Source organism: Lutra lutra, chromosome 9 (assembly GCF_902655055.1).
Source record: "Lutra lutra chromosome 9, mLutLut1.2, whole genome shotgun sequence".
In the NCBI taxonomy this organism is placed as follows: Eukaryota; Metazoa; Chordata; class Mammalia; order Carnivora; family Mustelidae; genus Lutra; species Lutra lutra.
Window position 1 is genome coordinate 70,180,500 of NC_062286.1, and position 22,301 is coordinate 70,202,800.

At 34.9% G+C, this 22,301-nt stretch overlaps 2 long non-coding RNA genes across 2 annotated transcripts in view; one reads left to right on the top strand and one right to left on the bottom strand.

Annotated features, from left to right (window-relative positions):
- Nucleotides 1–22,301, bottom strand: part of LOC125109715 (uncharacterized) — a 265,291-nt gene that overhangs the window by 184,001 nt on the left and 58,989 nt on the right. The window lies entirely within an intron of this gene.
- LOC125109716 (uncharacterized) overlaps nucleotides 1–22,301 on the top strand; it is a 74,987-nt gene that overhangs the window by 29,085 nt on the left and 23,601 nt on the right. Inside the window, exon 2 of the long non-coding RNA XR_007130350.1 lies at nucleotides 21,291–21,296. This is a non-coding gene — a long non-coding RNA (uncharacterized LOC125109716). The remainder of the gene's footprint in view (nucleotides 1–21,290; nucleotides 21,297–22,301) is intronic.

Here is a 22,301-nt window from a genome sequence, read left to right on the forward strand (position 1 = left end):
CTTCTGTTTACAGTTTCTTCTACTTACCACAGAGGAAAGGCTTTTGCCTTTCCAACCCCAATTAGAAATCCTCAGTTAATTCCTCTGTTTTTGACACTATCCCAGCTGCATCAGTCAGTTTGGTTTGAGAGGGTGAAATACAGTGATGTTGCAAAGGGCCGGGCTAAAAACAGTTTTAGGGACCGGGATGTTTCATCATATTAAAGCTACAGCTACCATTCAGATCATTGATAGAGTTGTTTTCCACTTCAAGGGAAAAGAAGCCAAATATGGAGGTCCTCTAGTTGCTCTAAGACCCCGTCAGAAGACACAATGGCTTCTACTACAAGTTACATGATGTATGCCTTGCAAAGTGCTGTGGTGAGGAGCAACTGAAAAGTCATCAGTGAGGCACCATTTCAAATCTATAGCTTACAGCAGACATTCAACAAGTGACAATTGTTGATTTTTTGGCTACTTTTAAATAATTAGTAAGACACATGAAGAAGCTTGACTCTTCTCTTTTCCTAGGTAGTCTTGCATAAATGCAGAAATTTAGCTGGTAAGAGGTATAAATGGTCAATCCCTTCTTCTAGAAGGCTTTATCCCACTACAACATTCCTTAAAAACTTTTTCCCTAATCCTCTTTCCCAGGCAGACCATAGCTCACCCAACTGCCCTCCTTCACTATCCTCTTTTACCTACTTGGAATGTTCTACATCTTTTTCCTTTTTCTTACTTCCCCTGTGGAGCCTCACCTGACTGCTATAGTCCACTTGGCTGCATTTTCTTTTCTTAACTGTTGTAGTAACTGCTGCCTATATCTCATTATTATGGTGCATGTAATAGATTATAATGTATGTATTTTTTCCACATTTAAATGGCTCTGAATATGAAGTGGAGTGTGTCTTCTAATTAATGGTATCTCACAATCTCTGCTGGCTTAGAACATGTAGAATATGAGTACTTTAAGCCACAGGAATCAAATGTTTATGGGAAGGAATTGGATGAGATGATGAATTAGACATTTTCTTTCTGGATAAATAGTAGTAAACAGAAAGTATATTCCATAGTTTAAATACTCAATTATTAAATATATATGAGTTATTAAATTCCCCAATTATTAGTAATCATTTATTTAACTTTTGTATACCGAAAACTTCCATATGTAAAAAGATTACTTCATAAGTACAGAACCCCCAAATTATCATAGAGATGCATTTATGGCTCCTGATAAATGTTGGCAAATTTTTTACCAAAGTGATGCTATTAATTTACAGTTCCACCAGACAAGTATTTGCCTTCCTAAATAAGTGTTTGAATAATTTTAAGCACCCACAGAATGTTCATCAGAAGGTCAAGTCTTTCAGATTCAAAGTCCCATGATATTTTCATGTCATATTGTTGGTTACATAAAATGAACAGAATTTGAGTTTATCCAGAGGGCTCCTATTTTTGATCAGTCACCATTTAGCATACTATTGGTTAGAGACCCGAATACCTTCAGAATCAATGGGAAATGTCCTTGATTTGTATATTCTGTTCATCACCCAACCTCAAAATTTTAACATCAGGGTAGATTTTAGCATAGTATATACACACAGAGAAGTCTGTGCCAGAGTTTTAAGATAGAATCTCTGTTAAAGGCATTAATATATTCTCTAGGCTTGGTCATTATTCAATGGGCATCTTGGGAGATCACTAACATTTTTAAAATCATCAAATTTTAATTTAATTATTTAATTTATAATTAAATTAAATATGTAATTATTTCTATTATTATATTTGATATATATTAATACATTAATTAATTATTATATAATTATATTTATATAAATATGTAATATATAATATATATTTAATAAATAGATAAAATTATATTTATATGATCATATAATAGTCAAGTAATTATATATCATATAATTATATTAATAATTAAATATACAGTTATTTAATTTAAATAAGATTATTAAATTTATTTTAATTAATTAAAATTAATAGAATTATTTAAAATGTGCACTCTCAGGTCCTACGCCTACTTTTAAGACCTCCTGTATTATAAACTGCATTTTAGGATTTCCCTTTTGGTTCATATACACATCAACATTTAAGAAACACTGATACAGGTTGTTACAAAGTCATATTAAGAAATATTGTTCTTAGCTCTTTAATGTTTAACAGTTGCTATCATTTCTTCAGGTGACATTCACAACAAAATGCAGAGAGAAGAATCCTTTTCCCCTCCATGGATCTGTGCTTTCTATATGTATTTTTTTTAAGATTTTGTTTATTTATTTGACAGAGAGAGAAACAGTGAGACAGGAAACACAAACAGGGGGAGTAGGAGAGGGAGAAGCAGGCTTCCTACTGAGCAAGAGTCCGATGCGAGGCTTGATCCCAGGACTCTGGGATCATGACCTGAGCCAAAGGCAGACAGTTAACAACTGAGCCACCCAGGTGCCTCAATATATGTGTAATCCTTTTTAAAATTATTCTAATGTGTGACATTCCCATGTTTTGACGTTGCTTAATTTCCCATCTCAGATAATATTCTCTTTTTTTTAATTTTTAAAATTTATTTTCAGTGTCACAGTATTCATTGTTTTTGCACCACACCCAGTGCTCCATGAAATCCGTGCCCTCTCCAATACCCACTGCTTGGTTCCCCCAACCTCCCACCCCCCGCCCCCTTGAAACCCTCAGATTGTTTTTCAGAGTCCATAGTCTCTCATGGTTCACCTCCCCTTCCAATTTCTTTTAAGGCTAAGTTCTTCTTCTACTATTCCTAATAGCTTTGCTTTCTTGTACCCACAGCACTGTGAAATTTCAATGATCATTAACTATTTAGACCACTTAGCTGTTTCCAGCTATTCACTCAGATTTTTTATTTTATTTTTATTTTCATCGAGAGTCAATGGCAAAATAAGTGAAGCAAATGGTTTTACTGTTTAAAAATGTGCATGTATCACAAAGATAATATTCTAAGAATTCACCAGTATGATCTCTGAAGAATAATGTGCTAAATTCCATTCATTCATTCAGCAATTAATTAACAAGCATCTACAACTTGCTGGATCTAAGTACTAGAGATTTTGCAGTGAAGAAGGGGAAAAAAGTCTTTATTCTCAGAAAGCTTACATTGTATAAACAGAGAATACAAGATGGCCAAGGAAGAAGTAACCACAATTTTCACATAGTGATGATTACCATGAAGAAAATAAAAGAGGGAAATGAGCCAGAGTAGCAGAGAGTGTGGTAAGAATTATGGGCCACCATTTCTCTCTGGAACATAGCTGGTTTACATACATCAAGTCTTAGCCCTATGGTTAGTACTTTGGTGCCAATTTAGAATTTTTTGTGTGTGGATATTACTTATCCATTTCTACTGTCACCTAGGTTACTCTTGAGATCAGAGCTGAAAACTAAAATAAAAGGGTTTTAGAAGTAAATCCTTTTTACATGCAGGATGTAAGATTCAATGATAAGTAATAAAGAGAGAAAGGAAAGCCTGGTTGTATACCTAAAACTTCCAAATGTATGAAAATATGGAAAACTTGATATATCCTACAACTTACGTATTCCATATTATTTTAACATATGGCTTGTTTATTTTTGTATTCTTGTTTAGGATGAAATTGATTACATTAAATAATGGCCCACAAAAGTTAATTAACTTGCTCTAGCTCATATATATTAGAAGGAAACAAACAAACAACTAAAAACATTGTTACTTGGGAATTTGTAACTCTACAGAGCAGTTTCTTCTCTTTTTCTTCCTCACTACAAAGAAAATAGAGGACTGCTGGGCAAGCCCCAATGAACAAAACTTGCTTAGAAGAAGCAACAGGGGGAAGTAAGAAAGACAATAGGGCAAGTGGCCCAAATCCAAATGGAAACTTAGTGAACACTGGGGACCCAAGGAGGTCCAAAGCATCTATGAACGGAGGTCCAGGAATGCAGGGTCATGCATATGGGACTTCTTTCTAACTCAGTCATTTCTTTCTGGCTCAGTATATCTTTACTCTTAAGAGACAGGAAAGAAATTCAGAAAGAAAAGTAGACATAGCTATACCACATACTATACTAAATACTGTATAGCTACATGTAGATATATGAGGATGAAACAAATAAAAAACTAAACTCAGAAACATACCTGAAATACTTTTAAAAATAAAAAGAAACCACATACTGAGTTTCTGCTGAGAGTATTTCCTGACTCCTTTATAATGAACCAATGATTATCTGGTTATCTGTTATGGACTATTTGTGTCCCCTCCCAAATTCATATGTTATATATGAATTTGTTGTGATGGTACTAGGAGATGGCATCTTTGGAGGTAATTAGTTCATGAAGGTGGGGCTCTTATGAATAGGATTAGGGCCCTTAAAGAAGGGACAAGAGAGCTTGTTTCCTTTCTCTGCTCTCCTACCATGTGAGGATACAAGAACATAACCAACAAACCAGGAAAAGTGCCCTCATCAGAGACTGTATCTGTAGGCACCTTAATCTTGGACCTCTTAGCCTTTAGAACTCTGGAAAAAAAAAAAAATTCGTCATTAGCCATTAGGGAGATTCAAATCAAAACTACATTGAGATACCACCTTACACCAGTTAGAATGGCCAAAATTAACAAGACAATAAACAACAAGTGTTGGAGAGGACGTGGAGAAAAGGGAACCCTCTTACACTGCTGGTAGGAATGCAAGCTGGTGCAGCCACTTTGGAAAACAGTGTGGAGATTCCTTAAGAAATTAAAAATAGAGCTTCCCTGTGATCTTGCAATTCCACTATGGATATTTACCCCAAAGATACTGATGTAGTGAAAAGAAGGGCCACCTGTACCCCAATGTTCATAGCAGCAATGGCCACAGTCGTGAAACTGTGGAAAGAGCAAAGATGTCCTTCAACGGATGAATGGATAAAGAAAATTTGGTCCATATGTACAATGGAATATTACGCCTCCATTAGAAAGGATGAATATCCAACTTTTGTATCAACATGGACAAGACTGGAAGAGATTATGCTGAGTGAAACAAATCAAGCAGAGAGAGTAAATTATCATATGGTTTCACTTACTTGTGGAGCATAAGGAATAACATGGAAGACATTGGGAGATGGAGAGGAGAAGTGAGTTAGAGGAAATCTGAGGGGGAGACAAACCATGAGAGACGGTGGACTCTGAGAAACAAACTGAGGGTTTTGGAGGGGGGTGGGATGTGGGTTTGGGTGAGCCTGATGGTGGGTATTATGGAGGGCACATATTGCATGGAGCACTGGGTGTGGTGCATAAACAATGAATTTTGGAACACTGAAAAAAATTAATTTAATTTAAAAAAATTCGGTTGTTTAAACCACTCAGATTGTGGTATCTTGTTATGGCAACCTGATCTAAGGCACCACCTGAAAAATCTAAAAATATTCAATGTAGATGATGAGTATTTCAAACATAATCCTTACAAAATGCTGTGTAGATACTGCTAAATCTCTTCCTTTTTTCCCCTTTTTAGTAATGATATGATGATGATGATGATAATAAAATACAAAGTGTAGGAAAATAATAATAACACATAAATAGGATCTTCTTTTGAGATTAAAATATAAAAGTAGAAAAGATAAATACAATTTGGATAGAATTAAACATGTATATTTAGGAAAATTCAAGAAAGCATTGACTCTATGAAACAAGAGATCAACAAATAGATTCTATGAAATGTGATCACTTTCAGAAGTTGGCAGAAATTAAAAAAATAATCTAAGGACAAAAACATAAATTATAAAACTATAATATAATCAGGTAACAACAAAAAGTAAGGAGATAATTGAGATAAAGGAGAAATTTGAGATTCTCTGAGAAGGTAAAGTTAAGATGAAAAACCACAGATGATCTTATAGGTGAATAAATATGGAAGACAGAAAATGTACATGCAACATGATTATCCTTGATTGAAGGTTTACAAATAAAATACAGAATATCTTCCATTGGTTGAAGAAAAATTGGATAACAGATTGTGATGAACCCCAGATTAAAACTGAAGAAAGGGGGGAGCACTACTAAAGCATAGCCTAATAAAGTTTTAAAGTTTAAGTACCAAAAAAATTCTTAAAATATAAATAAAAAGGAATATTAAATAAAAATGAACCAAAAAAATCATATCAAAGAGTTGCAATCACAGAAAGAAAAATAAACCTGGTTTCAGCTTTCTTCAGTGAAGTTCTAAATTCCTTAAGATATTGGCACAAAATCCAAAGAGGACTTTCATGACAAGAATGGTCAAAGATTAAGATTAATAACACTTCACCAAATTAAATTTTAATGTAGGTATACACTGAGGGGAGCGGTGGGGAGACTAGATTTATAAGAACCAATGAAATAAATTTTGAATTTTAGTCCTAGAAGCTATGATCAAACCACAAAGAGTCAAAATAATGATCTTTAGAACTTTAGGTTTGAAAAAATGTGACTGACAGATTGCATTGACCACTGAAACTTGTGATTAGAATTAATTCTAAATACTTGTAAATAAGGTTGCAAAACAGAATGCAAATTTCATTAATAATTCTTAAAATAGAGCATGCAAAAATGTCAAAATGATTTTATCATGAACCTGAGGACTCAACAACTTATAAATTTAAACCATAATTTTCTTTAAAAGGTAATTGAGAAGGTCAGAAGTAGGAGAAAACAAACATAAGCTCCTTTCTTAAAATCTTTTTTATTTCACAGAGAGAACTTTAATATAGGCTTATTTTGAAACTATCATACAAAAGTTCTCGTGTCAAATATTGTATACTTTTTATTCTTTAGAAATTTTACAGAAAATACTTAAAAGCATAACTCATTTAGAAAAAGAATTAAAATTTATCAAAAAGAAAAGAAACCTGTGATTTTGTGTGGAAGGTGGGCCCAGTACAAATGTACAAATATGTAACTATGTTGCAACATAAAATACTTTAAGTAATTAGCTTAGCTAACAGAAAATAATAAATAAACATTTACAATTGATAGGCCAGTACTTGTGTATGTTTACAGTGGCTTTATTCACAGCAGGTCACCTGGAAACAATCCAAATGTCTATCAACAGGTGAAAGAATGATGAAATTGTGGCTTAGGTATGCAATGGAATATTACTAGGCAATAAAAAAGAATGGACTGCTGACACATGCAGCAATATAAACAAATCTCTAAAATTTTTTTCTTTTTTTTTTTAAAGACTCAGTTATTTATCTTATGAGAGGTGGGGGAGGGGGAGAAGGAGAGGGAGAGAGCATCCTAAGCAGACTCTGAGCTGAATACAGAACTCAGTGAGCCTGAGTCTGACATGGGGCTCAATCTCACATTCCATGAGATCATGACCTGAGCCAAAACCAACAGTTTGAATGCTTAACTGACTGATCCACTCAATCACCCCTCTAAAATATTTTCTTGAGTGAGAGAAAACAGTTATAAAGTAATATATGCATGATTCTATTTACATGAAAGTCACAAAACAGGCAAAACTAAGTATGGTGATAAACCTGAGAACATGGTTGCCTGGTGACAGCAAGACTGATCAGAAAGGGATTTGAGAAAATATGTCAGTGTTATATTATTGTTCTCTATCTTAACTGGGGTGTGGTTTATATCTCTTTGAACTGAACACTTAAGATCTGTGTATTTTTTAGTGTGTAAATACTAACTCAAAACAGAAAAATTCCCTGGGTAATGTTGCTCTGATGTGTATCTAGAGTGAAATAAAACCATAATAATCTCATACCCTCCTCAATGAAAATTTTCAAACTTCTGCACAGAAATTTGTTCCACCCATCCACACATTCTTTCATTTGATGACCCTGACTCCTACTTTCTCCTAGAGAAAAAGTAGAAGCCATCAGTCAGGATTCCATCAACTACCCCATAACCAGTTATTTTACTTCCAAATTCTCACTATCTGTTCCCAGCCCCTCCTCCCTTCTAATGTGTATTAGAAGTCAAATATGCTATAGTTCTTTCTTTCTTTTTGTCCTGTACAGTAAACATATCAGGGACTATACTTTTTCTTTCTTCCTTATTTAATCTCATCTTTTCTAATTTTGCTCCTTGATTATAAAACCCAAGCCTTTCTTTTTTTTTTTTTTTAAGATTTATCTATTTATTTATTTGACACAGAGAGAGAGAGAGAGAGAGAGAGACATCACAAGTAGGCAGAGAGGCAGGCAGAGACTGGGGGGAAGCAGGCTCCCTGATGACCAGAGAGCCTGATGCGGGCCTTAATCCCAGGACCCTGGGATCATGACCTGAACCGAAAGCAGAGGCTTACCCCACTGAGCTACCCAGGCGCCCTCCAAAACCCAAGCCTTTCTTATAAAAAGCTGAACAAAATTACTGTAGATTTATGCATCTCCTGACATCCCTTATAACTATGTTTAAACTATGTGTTTGTTTCCCTTTCTTCATATTTCATCAACTTTAATGCATAATAACTCTATCAAACTATTATCGCTAATAGTCTCTTTTTGAACTTCATGCTGCTATATACAATGATCATATTTAGATCTCCTCTTGAATTATATTGAATAATTTGACACTGTTGACTTTTGGTTCCATTATAAAACCCTCCTTTCTTTTGATTTTCTGGGCATGTAACTTCAGTATTTATTTCTGTCCCTTCTCTCAGGCTCAATCATCACCATCAGCTATGTAAATGTCAAAATTCTTAAAGGAATATTCTAGGTCCTTTCTCCTGTCACTTTCCTCCTAACTAATTTCCTCTATGCCAGGGCTAGATATTGAAGCAGAAGGTATGTTACCAAAACTCAAGAATATATTGACTGATAAGAGTCAGGGTGTTACAAAAAAAATCAAGAAGGGAAGCAATTAAAAAACAAAAAACTATAGTAAGTATTAAATATAACAGAATAGAATATTATAATAATTCCGAGATTGGGTAACAGTGGGCTGGGGGAAAAAAAAAAAAAGGAAGGCAAAGAGAACTGGTAATTGCTTGTGTGATGCCCGACAGTGTTAAACATAGGGTGGAAGTGGATTTTAACGTGTCTTAAAGAGATACGCTAATTTAGTCACAGTTACCACATTGTACTGGGTGATTTTTGTTTGATGATGCTCTTAAAATATAAAATATTTCCACCATTTAATAAAGTTATACTTAATGCCTTTTTATAGTTTAAATAACTTTAGTAATAAATACTGTTACTGTACCTTCAGCTACAAAAACAAACTCTTCTGAGGTTAGAGACTGGCACTAATCAAATTTTGTCCGTTTTGTAAACTGGTTCTTATCTTCCTAGGCAACTAATTATCAGTCAGCACTCATATATTGAACTTCTTTATCAGTGTTTCATTTCACTTCTTGGCTTCCAACAAGATTAAAATCTGTATCAATGGTAGTGACTGAAGACTGAGAAGTACATCCATTGAGGTTTTGACACATTCTATATACCAGAGATTTTATGTTTTTTTTGGCTGGTATATTTCCATAGCCAGGTATATTTCTAAAATGCAAATGTGATTACCTCTTTTCCTCAATTTTAAATGCTGCCATATTGTATATATGTTTAAATTAAAACTCAATGTTTTGGGCCCCAAACACTTCATAATCTGATCCCTATCAATATTAATCATGTTGTAGAGCTCCAGACTATGACCACTTTTCCAAACATTCCCATTTCCTCTTGGCCCAGCAAATGTGTATCCAAGATAGGAAGGCTCCTCTCTCCCAGAAGAGTTTGATTATGAATTAAATACTTCCTCTGGTAATCTATTACAACTTGTCTATATGTAGCTCTTCCTTTAGGTTCTCAAAGGTAGTAATTATGGGATGCCTGAGTGGCTCATTTGGTTAAGCTTCTGCCTTCCGTTCAGATCATGATCCCAGGCTCCTGGGATCCAGTCCCACATTGGGTTCCTTGCTCAGTGGGGAGCCTGCTTCTTCCTTTGCCTCTGCCTGCTGCTTCTCCTCCCCTGCTTGTGCTCTCTTTCTCTCTCTCACAAATAAAAAAAAATCTTAAAAAGAAAAAGGGGGGGCGCCTGGGTGGCTCAGTGGGTTAAAGCCTCTGCCTTCGGCTCGGGTCATGATTCCAGAGTCCTGGGATTGAGCCCTGCATCTGTCAAATAAATAAATAGAATCTTAAAAAAAAAAAAAAAAGGTAGTAACTATGTAGACTTCCATCACCAAAACTAGTTTTGCCTGGGGTATGAATCCTTTCTGTATCCTCAGAGCTGAGCTTAGTGTCTGGTGCACATTAAATATATAGTGAGTAACTGAATAATTGAAAAAGAAATGAATCATTGAATAAACAAAAGGAAACTAACCACTGATCCCAGATCATTTGAATGGCTTACATGAAGCCATATAACAAACAAATAGTAAAAATAAAAATGACTTTCATTCATGTATTCATTCTGTCTTAGTGGTATTTTATTAAATTCATTTACTTATTCAATATCTATAACAAAGCATAAATCATAAATTGTCAATTTAAAAACTTCTAAGTGAATCTGTATGATTCTGGAACAAAAGAACAGATACTCGTGACAAGCTTCTCCCATCAGCTGCGGGGGTACCCCTTGCTGCTCCTTTAACAGGATTGGAAGTAGGAAGCTATATTGTTAGTAGTGTAGAGCTTCTTTCAAATGTGGTAAATGCAGTTTGTGTGCCAGTTTTGATATTTTATTTGAATCAAAATAAGAATGAATTTGGGAGAAAAATTTTGTTTCTGAAATAGTACATATCTTTAGTATAAATGCAGCATAATTAAGATTTTTTGCAGCATACCTAATGTTACACAAGGAAACAGTTATCTATGTGTAGCCAGCATATAGCAAGGTTCACAAACACATGCATACACAATAAAAAGAAACACTGTGTTAGTAAAAATAAAAGGTAATGAATCAGATTAATTTGCAATTTATTTTTCAAATGTCATTTTAAATCCATTTTGAGTCAAGTTTATTTTACCTGATTCTATATAATATATATTACACATTTCTAAAAGTCAATTTTTGTTGACACCCCACACAAGTTAGTGCATGATACCTCAGTCATACACTTGTTTAATAAATACTTCTCAAGAGAGAAAGATACTAACTGTCCAATGGTAAAATGGTAGTGTCTTTTTTTTTTCATGCAATTTACACCTAGTAAACACTGAAACAATGAAAAAACTAAGTACATATGTATTTTTTTAACTTAGCTTAGTTATCATACCTTAGCTTAGTTATTATACATTTTGTTTTAATAAGGAAATAAGTGACTGCTATTATGACTAAATGAGGTAGCCACTTAAAATTTTTACTGGACAAATTTTTAAAATTTTATTTCCCAAACACAGTAATTTCAATAGGGTCTATATAGCATGAAACAAGACCTCATATCATATTTTAAAGTCTCTTTTTCCGCATATTTATGTCACTATTTGTCAGTTTGGGATCTAAAACAGAATGCCATAACAACCAGAGGAAAAAACTGCCCTGAGCAGACAGAGAAAGAATTTCAGTGTCACTGATTCCAGATCTGTAGTCTTGGGTAACACAATTTTCTATAGTATTTTACAACTGAAATATTCTACCGTATCAGAACAATTAATCATGCATTTTCAAAAGCATTTAATTGTTGTTTTAATCCTTAATTCAAAAGAGATCAGAAATAAAGTCTCAGACAACTTCATCAGTCTTGTAACTCAGCCTCCTCATTAAAAGTTTCAGCCTCAAAACACTATGCTAACTTTGTTAATTTAATGTTGATTATTAAACATTATTTCCTCTTTCACTAAGTAATCAGGGAAATTGATAGTTGTGTTAGTCTACACTCTGCTTCATCTGCATTGTTGTAAAAGCATATTAAATAGCTTTTTATAGAGCTTGAAAGTCAGAGAAACATGCTAATCTAATACATGCACGCACGCGAGCATGATAATGATATGAACAACCCAGTTTTAGAATAAGAAGGTCAACACATTTAAAATGTCGCTTCAGAATTTATCAATGCAAAAAGAAATCTAACACAATGTAAATATTGCATTTTGAAAGTATTTGTATCAAAGTTATTATCATGCATACACACATATACACATACATATACACAGATGCTCAAACACACACGCGTGCACACACACACACGTGTGTATGTATATGGAGACCTGAGTTGAGATTCTTGTATTTATAATATATTACTTATGGTATCAAATCTCCACTGGTTGGGGCACCTGGGTGGCTCAGTGGGTTAGGGTGTCTGCCTTCAGCTCCGGTCGTGATCCCAGGGTCCTGGGATCGAGCCCCCCATGGGGCTCTCTGCTCAGCGGGGAGCCTGATTCCCCCTCTCTCTCTGCCTGCCTGTCTGCCTACTTGTGATCTCTCTCTCTCTGTCAAATAAATAAATAAAATCTTTAAAAAAAAATCTCCACTGGTCTACTTTATATAACAAATAAAAATTATGACATATAAGTATATTAGATATACAATTTGTAAATGGAATCTGCATCATGACCTATATAGTCTTTTGAAAACTTTAATAGTCATACCTCCTTAGTCCTTTTTCTCTAAGTGAAATAAAGACTGTACCAGACAGTAAATACAATTTATAGAAACCTACAATTATTCTCAACAGAAATGGACATTCCCTAATAAGACCTCTCAGGCATTCATTTATAACTTTGATATTGTGTTGATTAATTCACTTTTTTCAGTCAATCTATCTTTTTTTTTAAGATTTTATTTATTTATTTGACAGACAGAGATCACAAGTAGACAGAGAGGCAGGCAGAGAGAGAGAGAGGGAAACAGGCTCCCTGCTGAGCAGAGAGCCCGATGCGGGACTCGATCCCAGGACCCTGAGATCATGACCTGAGCTGAAGGCAGTGGCCCAACCCACTGAGCCACCCAGGCACCCCATCAGTCAATCTATCTTAAAGCTTTCACTTAGTCTGTTAGTCATCCTTACTCAAAATATTTCTGGAAGCATTTATACAAGAGGTTAAAGTTCATAAAATAAAAATAAAATACATTATCTATCCCATGAAGCCTGCTGTTTAAAGAGAAGACAAATATACAAAGAAATAAATTTAAAGTATGATATGTTCCCTAATACTGCAAGTTAAAAGAAGGCTCTAGTGAAGGATATAACTTTTGAAATGAGTAGTACAGGCAGGTGTGATTTCTCTAAGTGATGAGTAGGGTGATCTCTCATAGAAATGAACAGTATCGTGGATTTTGGGGACCATATGTTATTTGTTCATGCTGGAGGGTGATGAAGGAAAAGAAGGAGCTGTTGCTTTGGTATGTGCAGGAGGCATATCAAATACTGCCCAGGGTCTTTACTGTGCGACACTGAATTAACATAAACCCCCCATCCCTTTTTCCTCCATTTCTTACCTTGGCTAATGGAATATACATTTACCTCTTCATTCAGAACAGAAATCTGAGAAAGATCCAAGATCACTATCTTTCTCATCTCCTGATATTCAGGTGGGTCCTATTTCCTATCTCTCATCCATACCCACCCTTTGACTCCAACTTCCTCAATTAAATTGTCATCATCTCTTTCCTGGGTTACTGCAGTAGCCTTGAATGTATTTTATCTGCCTAGAGTTCCATTCCTCCATGTATTCACCATGATGTTCCAAAAACAATACATAAAACAGTGAAGTTTTAATGTCATCGCCTGATGAATGGAACTTACTACTTCATTTACATGTGAAACATTTTCTTTCTAATGCATTGTCACTTACTGGACGACAAATGTGATTAGTCATTTTTGTGTCCTCAAGAGCAGCTATAATGTGACATCAGCTAATAGTAAGATTTAATAAATACCTGTTAATTGAATAAATAAGAAACATTCTTAAGATTTTATCAAAGCCTTCAAATAGTCTCTATTAAACAAACATAACTTCTAAAAAGTCTTATTTCTGGGGCGCCTGGGTGGCTCAGTTAATTAAGCTTCTGACTCTTGATTTTGGCTCAGATCATGATCTCAGGGTTGTGAGACCGAGCCCCACCTCTAGCTCTGGGGTGAGTGTGGAACCTGCCTAAGATTCTCTTTCTTCCTCTGTTCCTTCCCTGCTTGTGCGTGCATGCTTGCTCTCTGATTCTTTCTCTAAAAAGAAATCGTCTTATTTCAATCTTTTTTCTTCTACCCAAGCTTGTATGTTAATTTTCAGTTTTGGGGTTTTCTTCACTTTTTCACATATTTTCTGCTCCAAAGCACAAGAACGAAAAATGAAACAAACAAACAAAAAAAAAACAAGCAAACAAACAAACAAAAAAATTAAAATAAATAGTTAAATTCCTTATACCTTATTATCTTACTACTTGGTCTGCATGAATATAAATATTCTGACTAATTAAATACAATCTCCCGGGATTGGCTGTGAGCTCCTATGTGATTGCATGCTGTATTTTATACCATGTTTTAAGTATAGTTGTCCTGGAAATGAGCAAAACATCAATAATCATTAATTGATGGTGAGTGGAAACATATAGCTAATACATTTGATTTTTTTTCTCTCACTTGCTCTTTTTATAACCATATGTCTTAATCTTTCTTTAAAATTCAATGGAATAATTAATTCAATGTGAATATGATATGTGATTGATGTCAAGCCACTTCATGAATTGCTGCTGATGGTAAAAATGATTTTACATTATATAGGCATTATATATATATTTTTTATACATTATTCTAGGGAGTTTAACCTCATTCAGGAAGGGTACCTATATACTCAAAAACTAAAGACTGTAATACCATGAAGATTGTACATAAAAACTAATATAAGGAATGACGAACTCGCATTCGTATGGGAGAATGTGAAATCGTGTATTTTGTATTTAAAAAGAAGAAGATTCAGCTTTGTCATTGTTGAAAATATGTCCTTTAAGGATCAAAAGAACAGAAAAGCAAACCTACAAAACACACACATACACAGGAAATCTCTGTACCAGAAAAACAACTTGGTCAACTAATCTTCAACAAGGCAGGAAAAATGGAAAGAAGACAGTCTCTTCAGCAAATGGTGTTGGGAAAATTGGACAGCCACATGCAGAAGAACGAAACTGGACAATTTCCTTACACCATACATAAGGATGAAAGGCCTAAATGTGAGAAAGGAAAACAACTTGAACTTATAAAGAATGAAGGCGGGTGGGAGGGGGTGGGTTGGCTCAGTGGGTTAAGCCTCTGCCTTCAGCTCAGGTCATGATCTCAGGGTCCTGGGATTGAGCCCGCATTGGACACCCTAGTCGGCAGAGAGCCTGCTATTCCCTCCCTCTCTGCCTGCTTCTCTGCCTACTTGTGATCTATCTGTCAAATAAATAAATAAAATCTTAAAAAAAAAAAAGAATGAAAGGCTCCTGATGAATGCTGAGTTATTTATAGAAGGTTCATCTTCTTTTCTGTTCTAGGACATACGAGCACTGTTGAGCATGAATAAAATGGAAACAGTGCTCTTTTCACTATATCCCACTTCACATTCCTCTTTCCTGGACTCATGAAAAACTAAACTTATATGGTTTCGTTTTGACAATGATTATTTGAACAGTTCTGACTAAAAAAATGTATGAAGGGTAACATTCAGCCTCCTGCACACTTTTCCCATCAATCTTTCTTTTTATTCTGGCAACTAAAGATGCCTTGTATTCAAATGTAGATTTTATTTCAAGCCATCCTTAATAACTGTATGAAAGACATCTCCCCTAGAGAGTTGACTACCTACAGCACATTTTATAAGAGCAAGAAACAAACTTCTGTTATGTGAAACCATGTGCCTTGAGGGTCTCTCTCCTCTGTCTTTTGCCTTATATTATAAGATAGCATTTCCTAATTTAATATACTACATTTGTCTGTAACTTTCCTTATCTAAATTCTGAATTTTTATTTGATAGAATTTATGCTTTTTCTGTGATATTAGTGTCTCTTCCAAAAAATGAGCTTCCTGTACCGTAGAAATAGTAACATTCTGTCTGAATTGAGACAGTGGTTTTTAATTTGTTATAAATACTCTCAGGTTGCTTGCTTTCTGTATAGAATATTCTTTATAAAGACACTTTTCTTCACTCCTATTTTAATTTGATTGTAAGTGACGAATCACTGTGTACATCTCTTCTTCCAGCTTCTAGATATTCAACAACACTGGAAATAACTATAGGTTTATTTGACAGGTTATCATACAGGTAAATTTAAGAAATTAAGAAGCTAACTGATTTTGGGTGGGGATACAGATTTTTAGGTGAAAGGATATATAGTTATGATGCCATCAGGTTGGTGACTGAATATCCTTGTTGTTGGATTAAATTAAATGTTATAATTAATGATGTTTATGATAGTTTTAGCCTGATAACTTTTAAGTCCTTAAATAACAACAACAGCATACAGTTAATGAGACACTTAGGGGCTCAGAGGTCCAATATTACTAGCAAGCTCATAAAATAACCTTCACAATAAAAACAAAATGTCCACGTTTTTCTATCTTCTTAACTTTGACAATCTATGTTGATATGAAAGTACGACCTCATCGCATCTTATTATCAGTAACTGTCCCTACTGTCCCAGGCAAAGGAAATGTTAGAATACTTTTCCAAACTTAAAGTAACATCAAAATGCAAAGAACCAGAGAATTTTGAACTACCATAAGTTAGGATTCACGCCAGGAAACCCCTCAAAATAATTTTTGGATTATTTTCACTTTTTTATATAAAATATATTTTTTAATCTACAAGGGATATTATATATGCGTTCATGTGCATATTTTTAATGAATAAACACTTGAAAATAAATAATTGATTTGTGAAAATTTAAGTGTTAGTATTTGAGCAAATATGGTATCCATAAAATTCTTTTGAGTCAGGATGAGAGAAAGAAGGGAAATAGCAAATTAATAGAATTCAAACACACACACCATTTATTATGGTCTGCTTTGACAGGGTTTGGCCTAGAAAAGTAGTGAAATTTGACGGATAAAGATATAATCAAATGAGTATCTTAACCATTTTGAACAAACTTTTTCAGAATTCCAACAGCATAAAGGGCATTGTACAAAATTTTGAGTGTCAGAGATATAAAACTATTCTAGTTTCTTTTTAAAGCTAAAGGACTATTGTTTCTAACATCATAACACATTTGTACTACAAAAGAAATTCAACATACACATTTAAGTAATACAGAAAAGCACAAAGGCAAAAAGGAAAGTATAAAATCACCCTAAATTCCATCTAATATCATTGTTAACTTTATTATTTTTTAAAGACTTTATTTATTTGACAGAGAGAAAGCACAAGTCGGGGGAGAGGCAAGCAGAGGGTGAGGGAGAAGCAAGCTCCCCTTTGAGAAAGGAGTCTGACATGGGGCTCTATGCCAGGACCCTGGGATCACAACCTGGGCCAAAGGCAGACACTTCATTGACTGAGCCACCCAGGTGGCTTAACTGATTGAGCTACCCAGGGACCCCCATTGTTAACTTTAGATGAACATCAGTCTCAACATGCCTTTCTATATTTATCTTCCTAACTGAATAAATTTAATGAGAGACAGAAAATATTTTTATAGAAATTGCATCATGCTAAAAATGTTACTTTTAATGAAACAAAATTTTGACTCAATTAATTAATGTAAGTAAGGTTTTACACTGTGAAGAAATCCGTAGTTAGTAGAGTAAGGGATCACTTTTTAATCTTTAAGAGATGGAGTCAATTTTTCAGCTGCATGTTTCAATTTTATTTTATTTTATTTATTTATTTATTTATTTTTAAAGATTTTATTTACTTATTTCACAGACAGAGATCACAAGTAGGCAGAGAGGCAGGCAGAGAGAGAGGGGGAAGCAGGCTCCCTGCTGAACAGAGAGCCGGATCCGGGGCTCGATCCCAGGACTCTGGGATCATGACCTGAGCTGATAGCAGAGGCTTTAACCCACTGAGCCACCCAGGCGCCCCGCGTGTTTCAATTTTAGAGGATATTTGAATTCCCATCCAGAATGATCAGATAAATAGTATTCTTCTGTTTTTCTCTGTCCTTCCCCACCTGCCAATTTCTGAAAGCCACATTATTATTTATACATTGTCAAAGTTTATAAAATTCATATTCTGTTTTACAACCTTCATTTCCAGAGATGTTTAGTATTAATTCTATTTTTAAATGGATTCAGTGTTCTCAGCCAGTCCTTTATGACAGGTTTTCCATTTCAGATTTTATTTTGTTTTGCTTCATCACTTAGTTGACTGGAGTTATTTATCAAATTTGCTTTGTTTTTTTCCCTTCAAAAATGGCCCATAAATGCTGTATTCCCTGAGTTTCTGCATGCCTGAAAATATCTGTCATCCTGCATTGTTTTGTCCTATTTTATTGTACTTGAAGGACAATTTGGTTATCTGTAAAATCTTGGCTCAGGTTTTTATTTTCCTCAGAACTTTGTAGCTATTGCATCATGACATTTTGGCATTTAATGTTGCTGTAGAGAAATCTAAGGCCAGACTGAATTTGTATTTTTCCACAATACATGACTTGTTTCTTTTTGTGCCCAATTACCTGAAGAATGCTTTCTTTGTATTTAAGGTTTAATAAATTACATATTATTGCCATTGTTCTATACACATTTATTTTCTACAATATCTCCTAGTGTATTTAACATGTTACACTTATTTCTTATAACATCTATGAATGGCAAATACTGTTCTGTTTTAGGATTTCTACTTCAAAAATAAAAATTGTGTTGGCTCATCATTGTCTGGTATCTCAAATTACCACCTTCAGTTTTGTTGCTTTGAACTCCTCTGAGTTCATTATTATTTCACCAAAACTTTATGTTCATAATTTGATTTTAATCTACCCCTTTGTTTTTTTTTTTTAAGGATTTTATTTATTTGTTTGACAGACAGAGATCACAAGTAGGCAGAGAGGCAGGCAGAGAGAGAGAGGGGTTAGCAGGCTCCCTGCAGAGCACAGAGCCTGATGTGGGGCTCGATCCCAGGACACTGGGACCATGACCTGAGCCGAAGGCAGAGGCTTTAACCCACTGAGCCACCCAGGTGCCCCAACCCCTTTGTTGTTTTTGATGTTTCTAAATTATTCATTAGTTCTATAATGGATTTTACTTTTTTTTTTTACTTTATTTTCCTAAGTCTACAATGTCCCTTTTTATATTTTAGTATCTCATCTTTGAGGGTTTTTTAAAAGATTTTATTTATTTGAAAGAGAGAGCATGAAAGAGAAAGAGAGAGAGAAGGAGAGAGACAAAGGGAGAGTGAGCAGGGAGAGAGAGGGAGAAACAGGTTTCCCCCTGAGCAGGGAGCCCGACGTGGGGCTGGATCCCAGGACCCTGAGATCATGATCTGAGCTGAAGGCAGACGCTTAACCAACTGAACCACACAGGTGCCCTGAGTTTTTTTTTTTTTTTTAATGATACCTAAAATTTATTAAGTTTTCATGAGTGGGGGAATGTATTCTGTTTCCAGGGCTACATTTTGATTTGAGTTAGATTCACTGTACTTTAAAAAAAAAATCTATTTTTTCTTATAATATGCATGCAGACTTACACTCTTTTTTCTTTTTTTTCAACCCTTTTATTTACTCTTTTTATTTAAAATTCTGATTTATAATTTCTTAAGTGTCTGGACATAGACATACATAAATAATTTTGATTACATGTCACAATCATAAATGCAGATCTTGGAAGGCTGAAATTGAGTAACACCATCTGGATTGACAATAAGCCCATAATGTAGCATAATGGATATTTATTTATTTGTCTGTTTGTTTATATTTCTACACTTCAGCCACAGGAATGACTGATCTATCTTATTTTTTAAGTTTTATTTTATTATATTTCTTATATTTTGACCCCTTCCATTCATTTCTCCTACTCTCCACCCATGCCTCTGGCAACCACCAATCTTTTCCCTGTATCTATGGGCTTGTTTTGTGGTTTTTTGTTTGTTTGTTTTCTTTTGTTTTTAAGATTACACATATATAAGAATTCACATGGTATTTATCTTTTTCTGTCTGACTTATTTCACTCAGCATGATGCCCTCAAAGTCCATCTATATTGGTGCAAATGGCAAGACTTTTTTTAATGGCTGAAAAATATCCCATTGTATATGTATACCATGATTTCTTTTTTTTTTTTTTTTAATTTTAATTTTTTTTTTTTCAGCATAACAGTATTCATTATTTTTGCACCACACCCAGTGCTCCATGCAATCCGTGCCCTCTACAATACCCACCACCTGGTGCCCCCAACCTCCCACCCCCCACCCCTTCAAATTCTCAGATCGTTTTTCAGAGTCCATAGTCTCTCATGGTTCACCTCCCCTTCCAATTTCCCTCAACTCCCTTTTCCTCTCCATCTCCCCTTGTCCTCCATGCTATTTGTTATGCTCCACAAATAAGTGAAACCATATGATAATTGACTCTCTCTGCTTGACTTATTTCACTCAGCATAATCTCTTCCAGTCCCGTCCATGTTGCTACAAAACTTTATACCATGATTTCTTTATCCATTCATCCATCAGTGGATTCTTAGGTTGTTTTCAGATCTTGTAAATTGCATTGCAATGATATGAACGGGCATTTATCTTCTTTGAATTGGTGTTTTCATTTTCTTTGGATAAATAACTAGGAGTGGTATTGCTGGATCATACACTAACTCTATTTTTAATTTTTGAGCAATCTCTACATTGTTTTTTATAATGATTATACCAATTTACATTACCACCAACAGTGCATGAGGGCTCCCTTTTTCCATATCCATTCCAAAACTTGTTATTTCTTGTCTTTTTTTTTAATGACTGACTGATTGATTTGAAAGAGAGAGAGAGAGAGCACATGCGGAAGTCGGGGGAGGGGCAGAGGAAGAGGGAGAGAATCTTTAAGCAGACTCCCTGCTAAACATGGCACCTGGCACAGGGTTTGATCCTATGACCCATGAGATCATGACCTGAGCCAAAATCAAGAGTTGGATGCTCATGTGACTCAGCCACCCAGGTGCACCTAATTCCTGTCCTTTTGATAATAGCTATTCTAACTGCTGTGAGGTGCTACTTCACCACGGTTTTGACTTACATTTTTCTGATGATTAAAGATATTGAGCATCTTTTCATGTAGCTGTTGGCCATTTATAAGTTTTCTTTGGAAAAAAAAATGTTCAGATTTTCTACCCATTTTGTAATCGGATTATTTATTTTTTAGCTATTGAGTTATGTGAGCTCTTTATGTATTTTGGGTATTAACCTTTATCAGATATATGATTTGCAATAATTTTCTCCCATTCAGTAGGGTGCCTTCTCATTTTGTTAATGATTCCCTTTATTGTACAGAAGCTTTTCAGTTTGAGGTAGTTCCACTTTTTTTTACTTTTTGCTTTTGCAGATTTCACTTTTGGTATCAGATTCAAAAAACCATCATCAAGACCTAGTCAAGAAGCTTACTCTGTTTCTTTCTAGGAATTTTATAGTTTTAGACATACAGTTTTATAGTTTTAGTTTACATTCAAGTCCTTAATAATTCTTTTTTTTTTAAAGATTTTATTTATTTATTTGACAGAGGGAGAGATATCACAAGTAGGCAGAGCAGCAGGCAGAGAGAGAGAGGAGGAAGCAGATTCCCTGCTGAGCAGAGAGCCCGATGTGGGGCTTGATCCCAGGACCCTGAGATCGACCTGGGCTGAAGGCAGAGGCCTAACCCACTGAGCCACCCAGGCGCCCCAAGTCTTTAATAATTCTTAAGTTAATTTTTGCATATGGTGTAAAATCAAGGTCTAGTTTCATTCTTTTGCATATAGTTGTCCGGTTTTCTGAACACAATTTTTGAAGAGACTGGCCTTTCTCCATTGTATATTCTTGGCTCCATTTCCTAAATTAACTGACCACGTATGTATAGGTTTATTTCTGGGTTCTTCATTGATCTATATATACATCTGGTTTTACACTAGTACTATACTGTTTTAATTACTAAAAACATGATTTTTTTTAAGATTTTATTTATTTGACAGAGAGATAGAGAGCACAAGCAGGGGGAGTGACACACAGAGGGAGAGGGAGAAGCAGGAGCCTGAAGTGGGGCTTGATCCCAGGGCCCTGGGATCACGACCCTAGACAAAGGCAGACGCTTAACTGTCTGAGCCACCCAGGGGTCCCAGTTACTAAAAATTTGTAATGGAGCATGAAATTAGGGAGCATGATGCCTCCAGTTTTGTTTTCCTTCTTTTCTTTTAATTTTTATTTATTTTTAAAATTTTTTTTTCAGTGTTCCAAAATTCATTGTTTATGCACCACACCCAGTGCTCCATGCAATATGTGCCCTCCATAATACCCACCACCAGGCGCACCCAACCTCTTAC